The sequence below is a fragment of the Acipenser ruthenus genome, chromosome 3 (assembly GCF_902713425.1).
Source record: "Acipenser ruthenus chromosome 3, fAciRut3.2 maternal haplotype, whole genome shotgun sequence".
In the NCBI taxonomy this organism is placed as follows: domain Eukaryota; kingdom Metazoa; phylum Chordata; class Actinopteri; order Acipenseriformes; family Acipenseridae; genus Acipenser; species Acipenser ruthenus.
In genome coordinates, this window is record NC_081191.1 from 12,344,367 (window position 1) to 12,363,163 (window position 18,797).

General features: G+C 36.4%; 1 protein-coding gene across 6 annotated transcripts in view; it reads right to left on the minus strand.

The window, feature by feature from the left end:
• Nucleotides 1-18,797, minus strand: part of LOC117394412 (ankyrin repeat and IBR domain-containing protein 1-like) — a 75,942-nt gene that overhangs the window by 38,283 nt on the left and 18,862 nt on the right. The gene's annotated exons all lie outside the window — the stretch shown is intronic.

The following is an 18,797-nucleotide window of genomic DNA, read 5'->3' on the forward strand; positions in this document are numbered from 1 at the left end:
TAACAGATTTTTTTTTTTTTTTTTTTTTGTTCCTGGGTAGTAAGTGTTATTTCCTAATTGCTTATGCCTCAAAAGTATAGAAAATGGCTATTATTCCCCACAAACTTTGCTTTTGTGACCAGGACAGTGATATTTTGAAATTTACCTATTTTCCAGAACATTCCAGATAGATTCAGTGCTGAGTAAACTTGGAGTAACTTCTAGAACTTTCTAGAACTTTCCAGTAATATAAATAATAGTATAAATACAGGGGCCTTAAGCCCACCAGTTCAGTTTAGTTCCAGCTGCCTAAGTGGATACATATCTGCATTTTTCTGAGATGGCATCAAGGTCATAGGAGACTTCAAAATGGTGGCATTCCTGATGGGTCTCCAAGGCGGTTTTACCAAGTTTCCCTGCTATCTTTGCCTTTGGGACAGCAGGGACACCAAGGCGCACTACCACAGGCGGGACTGGCCACAGCGGACCGAGTTCTCTGTGGGGAGGAACAACGTCAAGTGGGAGCCACTGGTGGACCCCCGGAAGGTGCTGATGCCACCAATGCACATCAAATTGGGCCTTATGAAACAATTTGTCAGAGCTCTAGATAAGGAGTCGGCAGCCTTCAAGTACCTTCAAGACTTCTCCCCTAAGCTGTCTGAGGCAAAGGTCAAAGCCGGTGTCTTCGTCGGACCACAGATAAAGAAGATCCTGGAGTGCAATGAATTCCCCAAGGAGCTCACTAGTAAGGAGAAAGCGGCTTGGAACAGCTTTGTCGCAGTGGTTCGGGGCTTCCTGGGCAATCACAAGGCCGAAAACTATGTGGAGCTGGTTGAGACTCTGGTGAAGAACTACGGCACAATGGGCTGTAGGATGTCCCTCAAAGTCCATATCCTTGATGCTCATCTTGATGAATTCAAGGAGAACATGGGAGCGTACTCGGAGGAGCAAGGCGAGCGCTTCCACCAGCATATACTGGACTTTGAATGCCGCTACCAAGGACAGTATAACGAGAACATGATGGGAGACTACATTTGGGGGCTGATTCGTGAAAGTGATTTACAGTATAATTGTAAATCTCGAAAAACTACTCACTTCTAAATCTTTTGTAGTCATTTTTGTATTACTTTAGTATAAATACATGTTAATTTGGGTTCATATGTTGTTTTTTTCTGGCTATGTGAACAAAAAGACACAAATTCGCCCGTTTTCTCATTGGAAATAGGTACATTTCAAAATATCACTGTCCTGGTCACAAAAGCAAAGTTTGTGGGGAATAACAGCCATTTTCTATACTTTTGAGGCATAAGCAATTAGGAAATAACACTTACTACCCAGAAACAAAAATTGTGTTACATAGTGTAATGTATGACAATTGGAACAGCAGGTCACAAAGGCAGTGAAATGTAAATATATACTACAATTTGCATAAAATCAGCTTCTCTACTGTAAATTGAGTTTACAGATTTTATGAAAAATATGGCTATGTTGGATATTTTCTTTCACTCTACCACTTAATCTTGAGATGTAAGGCAATAAGATACTTCAGTTTGAAGGTAATCCATTTGGTAGTTGATCTGTCTAATGGATAACGGGCAAGAGATATATGTGTTTTGAAAGTATCCAATTTATATATTTTCTTTGCACTGTGATGGGTAACAAATCTCAGCAGATAAATCATTTTTTTAATGATGCTGGCTTGTAACATACTATAGTAGTATTTCTTACTACAGTACATTATGTAGACTATATGAGAATAGGGGGAATACCTAATTATATTGTCTCTTCAATAGACTTACTACTGCCCCTGTTTACAAGCAAGTCATACAGTACAGTGTACAATTAAAACAGCAGAAACCCCTTTAGAATCCATTTGAATCATGTTTCTATTTTGAGACCTATGCTAAGCCATCTGTCTAATTGAACCTTACTCATCTAAATACACACTTAAAACATAAAATTACAATGCATTTAACAAAACAGTCCTAAAATCATGCATTGTAATGTTGTGTTATTTTATCCAATTTTAACAACAGTCTTGCTCAGGATTTATTAGAAATTAAAAACTAGACAAAATTAGCTTTATCAGTAACATGAACAAGCAGATCACCAGGACCTACACCCACTACATGCAAATACATTCAAGTGGCTACCACATACTCCTAGACTTCAAGTTTCATCACAGTGTTTGTTATTTTATTTATTCTATTTATTTGACAGGGGCATTGTACAATGTTTCACATAAATGAACATGTCATATGCTGCATTGTACCGAAATTTAGCTAAAAGCTCATTTTCATTGGTAAGCCCTGGGCAGGTGAGAACAAAGATAAGCAAATCAACAATCAATTGCAGAATATAACACAATACAACCCCCCCCCCCCCCCCCAATCAATGAATACAAGTTTGTTTTGATTTTAACCATACTTTACATTTATAAGCAAAATCCCTAAGTTCATGAGTATTTTTTATATCATCTGTTAATGAATTCCAAAATATTACACCTTTAATTGAGAATGCAGGATCAGCATTTCTCTATGTACAAATGTAGATGTAACATACAGACAGGCAACCTTCATATACAAGTGATAGGAATGTGTAGGTGATTAGGTTGATTATCAATAATCATTGTATGGTTATCAAAATGTCATTAGATGAACTGAATGTTGGGGTGTGGTAAAATATGGACATGATTATTTCTGATTCGATGCCCCAAGGAGTGTCACTGCAGTTATTCTGGCTTTTAAAAAATGTACTGGTCGGTTTTAAAAGCCACATTTCAGCCAATACTGAAACACATGAGTAGGCTAGTAAATGAAATACGACATACAGTACTTGCTGTACTCAATTATTACTCTTAATATAAACTCGTTTTTGTGCTGTAATATTAGGACAGTTAAAACACTGACCAAATAACACCTTTTTAGGAGCTAAAGTTGTTCAATAAATATAGCTCATAAATCCCTGCCAACCAACTTTTTCCTATCTGAGCAATACAGTGACAGCATACTGGATTGAACCCACAATGCCAGCTGGTAAAATACTAGATCCACACACACACACACACACACACACACTAAGCATGCGGACCAGCTGCTGACAATGAATAGATAACCAGCTCTCTGTAATCTAATCACGGAAATAAAGCAAAGAGGCAGCTGGTAGAACTATATTGATGCCTTCATCAGAATAATCTTCTTCATTCCCTTCTTAATTGCATCCTTGTTAATGGTCACTGGAAACAAGAGTTTTAAGTGTGTTAACAGAACACAATGGAAACCCCAAAGTATTAAGCATTCACTGAAACTGGACCAAATGTACTGCAAACTCTACTTAAGAAAACTTTTAAACGGTATGAAAAAAAAAACCTAGTGACTCTGGCTTCTGGTACAAAATAATATATTTTGAATTAAAAAAGTGTCTGCACACTCCAAAAGCGTTCCTTAAAAACACTGTACTGAGCAAATAGCAAGTGGTTAAAAAATCGAATCTTCATCAGGCCAATGAACAAATAAAACAGCAATACAAAACGTTTTACATTATAGTATTTATAGCAAACAGCATTCACCATTAATTACAATTTATTTAATTTATCAATTGATTTTTATATCTTCCAACCGTAGTAATTATGATTTGCACTAGCAAAAGGTAACATGTTAGATCTGTTTAATGATGGAATAATTTAATATTTTAAATCTGGAAGACTGCCAGTTTCATCCCAAAAATGCAGATGATACAAGTACAGTATTAGTGTATTACAGAGTTCCAAATGCACTGTTTACTATATTTACAGTAATCTACATAGAGCTAAACAAATGATTACCTTTATTTAAGTCTTAACTAACATTATTTACTATCCTATATTTCTCTATATATTCGTACAGGTTTAAAAGAAAGCAATAAGAGAAACATGCTTCATGCTTTTGAAAAGAAAGCTTCATTTTTTGGCATAATCAAAACTTTTGAAAATGCTGAGGTTAGTTTTATTTTCTTTCCTCTGTAAAAACAGAGGAAATATATCTCGGAAGCAAAAGGCAAGGCAGAACTAGACTATAAGAACTGGACTACACATGTGCATCGCTATGTTATTTTTGCAACATTTTAAAATGCAATATTATGAAATGGTTTTTTTTTTTTAGTATTTCTCACAGTTTCTCACAAAGAATATCATACATATAAACTGATATCAAAAGGGCAACATCCAATTATTTTACAGGAAGGCCTTTAGTAGTTCAGTATATTTTCGTCAATTGATAAACCAAACCTTCAGTCCTGGGTATTACAGAAAGGGATATCATGAGCCGCATATGATAAAACTGAAAAGATAAAGTCTGCACATGCATTGTCATTAGATAAATGCATCAGGTTACCATGCAACCATTACACCCAACCATTAACCTTTTTGAAAGAATAAATAATGACCTAATTTGTTCTTACAGTAAATTCTAACTTCTGTATGTTGCAAGTCTATTGTTTCTTTTTATTTCTGTTTCTTTGTAATGGAAACTTCTACCTTACAGACAGTTTCCCAGCTCCTGTTGAGGCGCTCCAGCTTGACAGTAATCATTTTAAATTAATTTATTACTTCAGCACATTGAACTTGATGTAGATGAATAAATCACCTTTATTTAGAAGCCTCATTGCCACTTTATTTGAATCTGGCATGCGAGAGTTCACAAAATCAGTTTAAAAATGTCTATGAAATAAAAAAATAAAATTAGCAAATGGGATATTTTAGATTTGAGGTAAAAACAGATATGCCAACGCGTTTTGTTTTTACCTTGTTTTAATGAATAAAGTATGAATAATTGAGAGACACATTTGGGATACAGACTTATTTAGCTGGAGTTGGCGTCTTTTCTCTTTGGCGGTGGCAACATCTAAGAAGTGTTTTTATTTAACTTTGCCGGGGACAAAGCACCTTGTGTCTGATTAAATATCCCACTTGCTAATTATTTTTTTATATTTCATAGACATTTTGATACTGAATGTGAACTCTGTGGGGTACGAGAAGTTGCCTTGCCAAATAAAAAAACAAAAGTATATACACAGATAAACATTTTTAGAGAACACACCAAAGGTAATTTCCTGTAACCTGAGTGTAGACAAGCTTCACGGCTCAAGAAACCAGATACAATATTAGTTAAACACTTATGGGTTGCCATTTCTTGCCTTTTCGTTTTCAGTGATGAAAGCCAATGCCCTGATTTTGTCATTAAGCCTTCCATGTCTAATGTATGCTGCTGCACTCAGAGATGGTATTTAAAGAATGTACTAATCATAATAATCATGCATGTCCACGTAGTGCTGCTTGTGCCTACTTTTTTCTATGTGCACTTCTTTGCAGCGAGAACTGGCATAATGGCATATTTTCAGCCAATTTACCTCAATCTACCTGTAACTGAGGCGCAGAGGTGAGAAGCAAGTGCTATACATCATCTTCCTGCACTGGGCAAGAATCAAGTTATTTATAGACAACTCTGTGCTTAATCATGCTGTATAATAATACTGTATTCCTCTCAAATGCTTATAAAAATAAATAGCCATTGCTACATTCCATATTGCATTGTAAAGCTTTGGTGTCTAACAATCCGATTATGCAGGAGAAAACCTAGGAGCAACGACACAGTTTAGAGAGAAACAAATATTTATTAAAAACTACAATTATTATTATTATTATTATTATTATTATTATTATTATTATTATTATTATTATTATTATTATTATTAACCAAGAGATTTTAACAAACAATTGTTCTAATTCTGTATAATCTCTGTCTTGGGGTAATTTCAAGAGTCCTAAGACAGTACGCAATGGTCCAAACCCCGGTGTCAACAAACATTTCCAGTTATTTAATAACTTGGATGGGCCACGTGGATCCTATTGAACAATACTGATTTGATGGCAGCAGTGTCAGATGAGAGAATAATTGACCTACATACAGAAAATTTGCAGTAACTGCTAGCTAAGAGTATGTCAGAAGCAAATGCAGTATATTCCCCAAGATTATTAACTACAGATCCTTTTTCTAGCCTCACTGACATCAGTTCCAGTAAATTACTCAGCAGTTCATGGTGCATTACTTCAATCAATATTTTTTTCATCTGCAGGTTTTAATCTAATAAAAAAGGTTGGGTTTCTATTGGGACACACACTGCATATCTCTGTTTCAGTAGTCCAGCACCAATGTTACTCATTAACATAAAGGAATTCAGCAGATTTCAGAAGTTTTGTTGTGTGTTCACACTCCAGGCAAATACTAGTCTCATAACCGTAGTAGTGTAATTGATCTGAATATAACTTTGTTTGGTACAAACATGGTGACCATTAGATTTAAAAAAAAAAAAAAAAAACCCAACAACAACAAACAGGCAATGATGATGTTGCAAGTTTAACGTAATGGCTGCATGCTCATTAATTTTGTTTTATGAAGTATAACTGGAGTGTTAATTCAGATTTCAGTTACCAGATTTTCGTCTACAAATATTTGACATGCTAACATATTCACTACAACAAAGTTATTGACACTATGGGCTCTATTCTGATGAAATGAGTGGAATCGCAAACGCAGTGGTTAAAGTCAATCGTGTCTGCACTGCAGGGAGTGGCTTCTCCAAAAGTGTGATTCTGATTAAATTAAAAAGTGCAAGCGTGTTTAGTGGCGCACTGACAGCACCCAGCCAATCAATGCTGAGTAAGTTTGGGAATCTGCTATCCAATCAGGGCCAAGAGACAGAATGCGCTTGTGTCACAGCAAGGCTCTGTTTTTAATGTAGAAGTGGCAATCATGTCGAGCACAGTAGCACAGAGCAAGAAAAAACAGCGCAAGTCAGAACAGCAAGTAGTAGGTCACTCGACGAGAGAGTATGTAGAGGCACGGACAGCAATAAATGTATTATTTATAATAATTATACAAGGTACATTATTTCATGGCATTGACATTACTACATGTAAAGTGTAAAATACTTACTACCCTCCCTGACCTGTCTACCAGTAGCAGCAGCGGATCCATTTCCTAGCGGGACATGAAGTTCTGCATCACGTTCCCTCTGAGCTTGTAATGTACTAGAGTTTCAATATAACCAGGGCTTTCATTCTCATGGAATATTTCCCGGAGCCCAACCAACTCCCCTGGGAGTTTGTGAAAAGCAAACATGGTTTGAGAACCGTTTGTAAAACATTTAAAGAATAAAAGTACAGCTAACTTATTTTTTTATTTGGATTTGAGTGCATGATCGTGTATTTGTGTTTCAGTATTTAAGATACCGTTAGGTCCTAACATTTATTAGCAAAATAAATAAATAAAAAGTTTTAGTAATTAAAAATAATCTAGTGATCTGCAGTATGTGTTAATCCTGATCGTGCTGTTTGTTCAGTTACTTGTTCACAGTGTGTGTTCATAAAGTCAAAGCCTCCTTCTCCAGACTTTAGAAGAGATGTGACGTGCCTGTGTTGTTACTGTGATATGCTTAAATAAAGTTGCTGAAACTAAATCAGACTGCGTGCGGTTGTTTGACTCAATATTCAAACCAGAGACTTGTTGCTATAATATTTTTCTCAATATTTTTTTTATTTTTGTATTTGCTATACTAAATTTAAATAGATAGAAAGGACAGCGAGGAAGCAGAATATTTTAAATTGACAGACAACTTTCAGAGGGTGTGTGCACTGCAAGAACGGAGACTTTCTTTCAACAAGCAGGCAAAAGGTAAAATACACAAATACGGTATTTACATATTTTCGTGCAGATTGATTTGGAAAGGTGATAAATGAAACATAACTTGAAAGATAACATTCAAGGTCCTTCAGGGCTTGAATTTCAGCGCAGGGTCGCAGGAATCGTGCATTTTCCAAGTTGCTCCCGCATATCTGCAACTTTCAGTGTAGGAAAATCCCGCAGAGATAGTTTAAGAAACCAAGCTACTGTATTTTCCACCCAATTTAGAATGCCTGAAACGCTACAGCAATCTCTGAAGAAGTGGGTGTCAGTGACAAAAGCACTATGAGCCGCATTCTGAGTAGTTCTGGTTAAAATAAATAAATAAATAAATAAATAAAAGTAGTGTTGGATATTTTAAGTGCTGTGTGACTGGGGGCTCCCGAGTGGCGCATCCAGTAAAGGCGCTCCTCGCAGGATGTGCCCTATAGCCTGGAGATCGCAGGTTCGAATCCAGGCTATGTCACAGCTGACCGTGACCGAGAGTTCCTAGGGGGCGGCGCACAATTGGCTGAGCGCTGCCCGGGTAGGGAGGGCTTAGGTCGGCAGGGGAATCCACGGCTGACCGCGCATCAGCGACCTCTGTGGCCGATAGGGCACCTGTGGCTCTGCAGCGGAGCCGCCAGATCTGTGTTGTCCTCCGGCACTATAGGTCTGGTGGCATTGCTGTGGATCTGCAGTGCGAAAAATTACGGCTTGGAAGGAGCACGTTTCGGAGGACGCGTGTTCCAGCCTCCGTTTCCCGAGTCGGCGGGGGGGTTGCGAGCGGTGAGCCGGGGATACAGATAATAATTGGGCATGCTAAATTGGGGTGAAAACCGGGGTAAAAATAATTGGCGACGACTAAATTTAAAAAAAAAAAAAAAAAGTGCTGTGTGACTTTATTCTCTCGTACATGATTCTTTAAGCATTATAGAAACTCAGTACACTGCAGTAAACAGTTTTGAAAAAAAAATATATATATATATAATATTAAGTCTATCTAGGTGTTGTTTTGCAAGCGGTGACTTTCGCTTTAACTCAACACCATTCATTTTGGGGTGCCAGGGCACCGAAGGTTACGCACATATTACTCGGGCACCGTAAATGCCACCTACCTGGTTCTTGTTTAAAAGTACAGACTCTGGGTTTTCCAAAGACGTATTCAGTGTGTGTATGCGCTACTCCTAGCCGGAACTACGATCGCCTGAAGTTAAGCCTCTCATCATGTTTCACAGTTCACAGCTTAGGTTTCGTTTTGAGTCTATTGGTTCGTCATTGTAGCAGCTAGACTGAAAGAGGCGGTATCGTTGGAAAGGTCAGCTTCCCCCCCCCGCCCCCAATGTTCATTTCATATTGAGGTTCAATAGTGCAGTGTTTGTTTTTTTTAGCCATCTATGATTACAATATACATAGCAGTGACCAAACATTATTTTTTTGGAAAAGCGTTTATTTTTTTTTTATTTTATTTTTTTTACATATATTCTCATCTCTACCAGATAGTATGCCCAATCCGGTTGCAAGTTAGATAATATGAAAGGAAACTGTGTGGCCGTTCATTTGATATGTTACATACATGAAATACAAACTACCCAGTAGTTAAACATACATCAATGAAAACAGTGAAAAACAGGCAGAAATAGGGCTGAGTATAAATAAGAGTTAAAAAAAAGAAATGGAGCGCTGGTTTAAAAGAAAAGCACCTTTTTTTTGCTGCATGTAAAAACCACGTCAGGCAATGGCAAAAGCAATGGAGAGTGCTCTGTCTCACAGTGATGAACAGCTGTTAGGTCTCCTGAAAGCAGCTTATTTTAAAGAAACACCAGTGTGAATGATGATGCCGTTAAATATATATATATATATATATATATATATATATATATATATATATATATATATATACACACACACATACACACATATATATACACACACACATATATATAGTTTTTTATATGCAAAAGTGCCTTTTTTTGCAATTCCCCCTAAAATTTTGGAATCCCCCCCCCCCCCCAAAAAAATGAAATTCAAGCCCTGGCCTTTATCAGAGATTTAAGCCCTTGTATTGACCAGTCAGGTTAAAGAAAACCTCTCATCCATTTTCTAATTCGTTATAATGTTTCAAACTACTTAAGCTTGTACATTACCAGGCAACCGAACCAATCTTGTTTCAGGTCTAACGATAGTAGTAACTTATTTCAATCACGGAAACAAAGCAAATACATTGTGTCAAGCTTACACAGCAGTTAACTTGTTTATAGTTGCACACACATGATACACGCATGCACACACAGCACTAGCAACAACCAGGGAAAGGAAGGACAGTCCTCGTGAAAATAAATGTAGTACTGCATTGTATCTGCAAAAGAGGATTTTTTTTTTTTTTAATTTACATCTTACTTTTTGTTGTTTTTCGTCTTTGGTTCTTTTTTTTCTTTTACTTTTCTTTCTTTCATTTCCTCTTTCTACGTCAGCCCAAACGCACGTAGTTGCTACTTAGGACTACTTTGCTTTTTATAGTGTGTTCAATTGTTAAAGTTCCTGATTGCGCCACTAAATAAACCTGGTTTCAGCGGGTCTTAATGCAGCGCTCAGCTGTCGATTTGTCTATTGCGCTGTCATCAGAATCGTTTCGGCAATGTATTAATGATACCGCCCCCCGAAATTTATGCCGACCCATGGAGATGGGGCAGGCGCTCTGTAACAGCGCAAGACATGTCTTCAAAATACCTTTTCAGCGCAGTGGGTTTTTTTATGTCTTCGCTCCATTTATGCGCCACAGAATCGGGGGCAAGCACCGTTCTCGCTTGCACTCGCATTTGCGCTGTGATCAGAACACAGCCCTTAGTCTTCAATTATTTAGCTTTGTACATTTGAAACATGTTTCAATCCCCTGTTCCCAACAGAAACACAATAATAAATGTATTGTATTTGCTAAGATGTTGGACTCTTGTAGTTAAAAGGCAATAAAAAGTCAAGACAAGACAGTTCTCTGAAGACAATATTCTCCATTTCATGCTGACTTCAACCACCAAGTATTCAATTACAGTAGACCGAACAGAACTCAACCAAAATTAATGAAATGAATGCCATTTGGTCATTAAAAAAGTACATTTTTTTGACATGACATACAGAGGCATTAATGCCTCAGTTGCATTTACAAGGGGACATCTGCTCTTCAGACAAAAGTGACAATCTCTGTTTTAAACCAAAAAATCAAATTGATTCAGGCATGAACAAGGCAACTATTGTCAGTGACTAGATGCCAGATACTGCTGGCCTGGGGCCTTCAGAAACAAGTGACAAAGATTCAATTTCTGCTTGTCTTCTGTAGCATCTAGTATTAGTAATTCATTTTTCAGGAAAAAAAAAATTCCCACCCCCACTATTAACATTAATAGAACAAGATCTTGTGAACACAGCCCACACATTTTACAAATTGACAAATCAACCCCAAACACACTCAGTTAGAAATGTCACAGTGAAAGAGTCAGTGCCGAGTCATAATAAAAGTGGTGAAATATTTTACCTGCTTTAAGGACATAATTCATTGACCACTCAGTTACACCACATCATCCACCAAAATTGGTAAGCCATGACATAAAATAAACAAGTACTTTAAAACCTAACAGAAACTGGGAACCCAATTACAAACTAAAAACTGTTTCAAATGTTGTGTAAAAACTAGCTATGGTTCCACAGAAAGGAGTCAGTTGCCCACTTGCTAGCTCTTTTGTTTATATGTAAATCAAAGTAATTTACATAATAGCCAGACATCATTAAATTGATTGCAGTAACTTTGTATGTTTTATTTATTTATTTATTTATTTTAAGTTGGGTATTGGCACCAAACATAACATATAGTCCAAAATATAATTGCTCATCAGTTACTATTTGCTCTAATTTCTAATCCAGACTGATATAAAATGTCTATGCAACTGTTTATTTTTTGCAGCAGATACAAAATCAGATGTACTGTAGCGTGAGCCAAAGCACTGTAAACTATAAAAGGGTTTCTCATTCATGAAAGGATTTAGACATCTAATTTTACTAGAAATGAGAATAACTCTATACAGCATATTAAGATGCATCTCTCAGTACCGTCAGGAAAGCTTTTCAGGCTCAGCGTGTATTCGCAACTAAAGAGCTCTGTTAGAACACTACATTCTCTTTGATGATCCAGGTCCTTGACCTAAGGCTACGGAGTACATAATTTTGAAGTGAGCTTTATTATGACAGTATTCTTACATGCAAACCTATTAGACGCTAGGCTTATATTACCTTCCACTGGGGAGGTTGTTAAGTTGTTAACATCTTTCAAATATAATGTTATAATACTCACTTTTTAGGGTTACCAATGAGAATTGCAATTACAAGTTGCTACAATGATTTACCATGTAAAAAGACTCAGTGGTGCTGTGTAGAATGCAACCTAAAAAGGAACCAACCGGAACTACCAAGTCACTATTTTTTTCTATACTGTAAAACAGTTTTACTGAATCTTGATAGAAGGAGACATCCACTTTAAGTTCTCTTGAATACTTAAAGTATCAATACATTATTCCTCCTTCATCCGGCTTACTATACAAAGACCTAGGTCTTCTTAATGATCATTGATTAAATTAGAAAAGGACACATTACAGGTTGGGGCCAAGTTCAACAAAGCATATTCTTAAAAAGTACAATGCCAGCCAGGTTTCTGCCAACCAAAAATGAAAAACAGGCCCATCAGCTAATTTAAAAAAAGACATATTATTTATATATATATATATATATATATATATATATATATATATATATATATATATATATATATATAAAGCTTTCAACCAGGAGGAACAGAATGATCAATTCTTCTTTAGTGCCAAGAAGAAATACATTAACAGTGAACTCTTTACAAAGATTTACATAGTTATACAATTATATATATTGCATTTGGTCCTCAGCTCTAGCCAATGGGATGAAATGCATCCAAATGTTAATTGCTTGCTTCCAAGCTCTTGTGTTTCCAAATGTAAATATTAAATTGAAGACATCCTGTTATCAACACACACGTGACATCAAATACAGTGACAAGAATGCAAAAGAAAAATATTTGCAGCAGTGAAGGTCCTTGAGAAACAGAGAAGAAAGTGAAGAGTATAATGCCTTTTAATTTAATGTGTTTTTAAGATAACAGGGGTAGCCCTTAACAGTTTCTTAATGACACTACTTTACTATACCTCCTAAAAAACTAAATAATTGTAAAGAAAGGTACAGGTTAAATGTTTCAATGTAGGGATGAGTCCATGTTCAGAATTAAACTGCATTTGGTTTGCATGCTGTTTCTGTGGCAACTAATATTCAAAGGCCTTGTGAATGAATGTTATGCTGTACAGACGTTGGGCTCTACGTACTAATATTACTTACGTGTTCATAAATACTGCGAATTCGTAGACCCTCCTTCGTAGAATTTTTGCGTGCGATGTACTAAACAGCTCTTTTTCGTGAACAACTACCGTAATAGCACCATCATTTTACTGCTCATTATACAGGAAAGATCGAAATTTGCATCTCATTATAAATAGATTCGCAATGCCAAAAGTCAAGATTAACATCTTCCTTCTGGCAAAGATATAAATGAGTGGTATCGCAGAAAGAAGTAGTTGGCAAATATAATAGGATCGAGCTATGGCTTCTGCAGACTCCGACCTTGATGCAACTATGGCACCGGCCAAAAAGAAAAGGGAAGCACATTTCCACAAAGACGAAATTAACCTGTCACTTATTATTTAACACTTCGCAGGGCCAAAAAACGTTAAAGGAAAGAAACATGAAAATAAATAACTAATAAAATTAATTCAATGGGACACTGTAAGCGACAGACATTCAAAAACTTTGACTCTGTATATTTTAGCTGTGTAAACGAAAAAAGCACAGTACACACAGTAGGCTATGCAAGTAAATACTTTGTCGCATTTCAGTTGTCTATGCGCTACATAATTACTGAGAAGAACAAATTTCAGTTTGTGTTTAATTAAAGAACTACAATGATTTGTTTCCATGCTTCCCTTCCACTATTAATGTGAAGTTTAAAATAACGCACCTTAACATATAAAATAAACCAAAACAAAATGTATTTATTGACATTGTTATTTAATATAGACTATTAACAAATACATTGTGTTGGTTTATTTTATATATTTTAAGGTTCTTTATTTTAAAGTAACTAAAAGCCTGTAAATGTTTAAACAGGGAGTTTCACATATGAACTGCTGGTTGAATCTACGCCAGTGAGAGGCATGTGTAATATAACAGGCACAAACTGAAGTCATAAATCAGGAAAAAACAAAAATACATCAAGCGTAAGCGCGAAACTTCGATATTATAATGAGATTCGTACATTTGCATACGCAAGTAATAACTAAACTACCACAGCAGGTATGAAACTAAGTTACAGAAGTGAAAATGAATTTAATACATTGGGGGTAGGTCTACGAAGTCACAAAAACCTATGAAACGTCATGATACGAAAGAAAAATTAATGATACATACATAGAGCCCAAAATATCTGACAACTGTCTACACTGACAATAAATGCGACTCGAGTCCCAGTCATGCAAGTCTGGTAATTGCAGAAGTTTAATCCAATCCTGCTTTGTAGGTTGTTTTGTTTTTGAAGAGTCAAGAAACAAATAAAAGCAACAACTACTCATTTTCCCAGTTTCACATGGTGTAGTGAACATTCAGTCCAACATTCCAGAACATGCACTTCAGAGCAAAAAGCAGCACAGTATTGACGTCACTACATGACCTACACCACAGGGTCCTGCCCTGCTGGTTATCTGCCAGTGTGTAACTTCCCACTTAATGAATGACAAATCAATCCAAAGCATTCCCTTTTTGGCATAATTATCAAAGCTGTCTCTGCTTTTCACTCATCAGAAGGTTACTTTCTGTTATGAAGAATCGTGCCATACCAGATAGCAATCAGGGTGTGATTAACTTTTCTTAATTATAAAGAGAAGATGTTTTTAAACTACTTTGTGGCAAGTAAAATGGGAGGTTCAGTGCTATTTAAAATTTGAGAGCTGAAATTATAGTGACTCGGAGTCAGACTCCAGTCACGGCTGCAAAAGACTCGAACATTTGGGCTCCGTGACTCGGAGAGATTAACGACGAGCCCTTTTTTATTTTCTATTACACAAGTAATATTACAGTTACTAGGAAACCGTGCACAATAAATACCCACCAACAAAACATTATCCCTGTTGTCTTTGCAGCCAATCATAGTATGAATAAGAACTTGGAAGCGAGTTAGGTTGCAACGTAAACAGCCCCCCACACAAATCCAACTGGTTGTAGCGTAAACACCCACCCCACACAAATCCAACTGCAACCATCGCAGACGATAAGTTTTATAAGGAATAAATAATGTCAGCATGGTAAACAAGTAATTATTTGGCTTTTAACGAGCCTTTCTCTTTTACTGCTTTAAACCGTGTTCTACGTTTTTTAAGCACTGCTCTTGAAAATATGTCATTTGATTTTGCTGAGCTCCCTGAATCTCTGAAATATAATGTATTTGTTTGCACTGAAAACAATAGAACATTGGTCACCTTAATAATTTTGAGTTTACTGAAAACAAAAATGAATGAAAAAGAATAATCATGTAAGTTATAATCATACTTTTAGAGCTTCTTAATTCATACCAGAAAGTCGCTGTGTGATTAAATATTCTGTGCTTTGCTTCTAATCTCCACTCGTTTCCAGCACATGCCATCACTGTTTGCAAGCAACATCAATGAATTCACCTGGCAAATTCAGTGTAAAACTAGGCACTAAAGTCTCAAATCGAAAATTGCCTACCGTCAAACATGCAGATATATCAGACTGATATGACAGAAGGACTGCTTGATAGAAAAAAAAAAAGAACAGAATAACTTAATACCTCTTCATTTACCAAAATGAAAATAATTTATTATGGATGCGGGAAAAACACATTAACAATACGCTGTGCAGCATCAACACAGAAATCCGTCTGTGTGAACTTCATGTTTTAATTCCATTATGAACCGACACAAAGGGGAAATACATAAATATAATGTTTTTGTGTAAAAGAGAAAAGATAAAAAAAAATACATTATCTGAAATCAAATGAACTGAAGTACAATCTGGTAAATGCATCATTGTATTACAGACTTAATAAAAGTGCAAATGCAATGAAAGTGAAACATAACGTTTCTGTTTTGCAAAACAAATAAAACTAAATGTACTATTTAAGAACATAGTACATTGTAGCGATCCTGGGAGGAGGGGGGAGAATCAGGATAGTGTAGAGGGGGTGTGTGCGTGCAGGGGTTGCACGTTGTGTGTGGATGTGTGAATTGGAGTGCAGGTCTGGGGCAAAAGACATGGAGGCAGGGGTCTGAGTAAGAGGCGGAGGGAGCGAGGGAGCAAGGGGGTGCGTGGAAAAGACCATGAGATGGGGAGACGAGTGTGAGAGAAGGTTGTGTTTGGGGGAGACAGAAAGATAGAGCAGGAAAGGGTAGAGTAAAGGAAAAACTACTGTAATCATTTATTTTCATTTTCAACTCCCAGTTCCCTTCATCTACTTTATGATTTTATTGCATTAATTAATTGCTGTACAACAATAAACGGCTTGAGCCTTCATCTACTCACAGTTTCAGTCTCATTTCTGTCCCAAAAAGAACCCGAAAACGCTACATGTCTAAATCAGATTGGCAGATTTTAACCGAATTGAAATCAAAGTAGATGCTATAGTCAGAAGTGAGTGTAACTTTAATTTCTTACCGGTGTAGTGTTATTTTCAGGTACGCGTTAAAAAGTGGTATTCCATGCACTGCGCTTGCTCGCACATGCCTAAATAACTTCCGCTAAGAAAACACGGAAGCGGCGATTCAAATCTGGTACATTATGCTGTTTTCGTGTTTTCATCTTTTTTAAAATTGAATTTATCATTTTCCAGTCTTCTACGTCGTTTTTAATGTAATTTATCATATTGTTCCACCATTTTAAAAATAGTATGCAAATATTTATCATATGCAATACACTGGGTCTTGTACATTTTTTTTTACTTGCGCAACTCAGCCTATACCATTTTCAAGAATGTTTAGGTGTTGTTTTTCTCATTTTGAAGTGTACTAATGTAGCATCATCCTCCAATAAGCTAGACAGTGGATCCTCTTGGATTGAAGTGCCTCAGTCAGTGAACAGTCACACATTACTGCATTTAATGCATTATTATAACTACTGCTATTAATTTCAGCCAAAACTTGATCCAGATTTGAACCTAAAGATAATATTTTTTGTTTAAGCCAAAACAACTTCCAGCTTGTCTGGCATTTTCTGCTCTTAGGAAAATAGGAAAAAATACAGGGCTGTTTTAAAATAAATAAATAAATAATAATCTTAAGGAATTGAAAATTCCAACTTTAAGCCTTAGCATAAGCCTGTTCAGTATTAGTCTTACTTATTTGCTGACAGTGCAAGGAATGCTTGAAATGAAATACTGTAGCAGCAGATCTGACTCCAAAAGACTGGGCAATAAATACTTCATCTGAAAGATAATAATGATGTTAGTTTACGGTTTCCTCTGCAGACACAGACTTAACATTTTGCTAAGAGTCAAGATAGCTAATTTTTTTAGAGAGACACGATTCACATCCCCCCCCCCCCATTTCATTTTTTTATTGTGGTTAATAGTTTACAATTTGTAATATGTCAAAGAATGCTACAGATCAAATGTTACTGCCATTTCCTAGAACCTAATATATGAATGTGTTGTAGTTCAAACTCACTTTAGTGGTCTGGACTATGAGACCTACACCAATATTGTATCATCAGCAGTAGAGTCAAATGAGAATTTAAACATAGTAATATTTCATTAGGCATTTCCCAATATACTGGTAAAGGAGTGAGGAAAATCCTATTTCATATTTACTGATTATAAACAGAAGCCATCAGGGAAAGTAATCCGTGACAGGCTGTGCACAAAGATAACGTGTTAGCAGAGGAGACAGATTAATTGTTGATAAACTTTCCTTTTACTGTGGAAAATACATCACCAAGCTTTAGCAGAACCTGGGCTAATAAAAGTAAAACTAAACTTGTATCTATGAAAAGACATTTTAGGAAAATGCTCTATGTTGCCAGGAATAATACATAAAAAAAAAAAACCTTTAATGTACATGGCCTATATCCGGATAATGATATTAAGTACTACAAACATGTCTACAGCAATTTTCTTGTCGCATTCAGTACTGCAGTCTTCAACAGACCATGCCTTTGATTAACACTTATTATTATAAGATGTGCAAAAACTGTAAACCACTACAGTAATGTCTTTTACAGCTTGTTTAAAGTCTTTCATTAGCATTGTCAATTCCTCTGCTACTGCAATCCTGCTGTGTAAGTCTACTGCACATGGTTCATTTTGGGAACTAAAGAGGGGAGTGAAATCATTATACTCACTGTACACTGGTTCTTTCTGTGTTATTCTCATAATCTGAATGATCTAACCTTAACCTTAAAAGCTCATGTCACTGTGATCAAACAGTGAGCTTACAAAATGTTTTTTGCATTAGAAAAATATTTGAGTAAAAAAAAATGTAGCTGAAATCACCACAAAAAAAATCATGTTAAGAGCTCATTTATTTTTGAAGTAATATTTCTACCTGCTTGGTATCATCAAGTTTGTATTAATCATCCAATGTTTCGTTCATCACTGTAACATCAAATATGCCATCATGGGTAATGGTGGAAAAAAATATGTTGCTCAATCTTGCAACCATAAATGGTTGTCAATGTCATATCTGGTTATGAAATGGGGCAGGTTTCGAGAGATGAAGTGGTCAAAATAACCTAAAAATGGCAAGACTGAATATGTAAATCATTTTACACTGTAAACAATTTGGTATTTTCTCAGTAAAGGGTTGATTAGTTGATTAGAGCGGCGAAGACAAACACACGCTGTCCCCCGAAGCGTGTGCCGTCAGCCAACCGCTTCTTTTCACTCTGCAGGCCCACCATGCAGCCACCTCAGAGCTACAGCGTCGGAGGACAACGCAGCTCTGGGCAGCTTACAGGCAAGCCCGCAGGCACCCGCCCAGTCCACAGGGG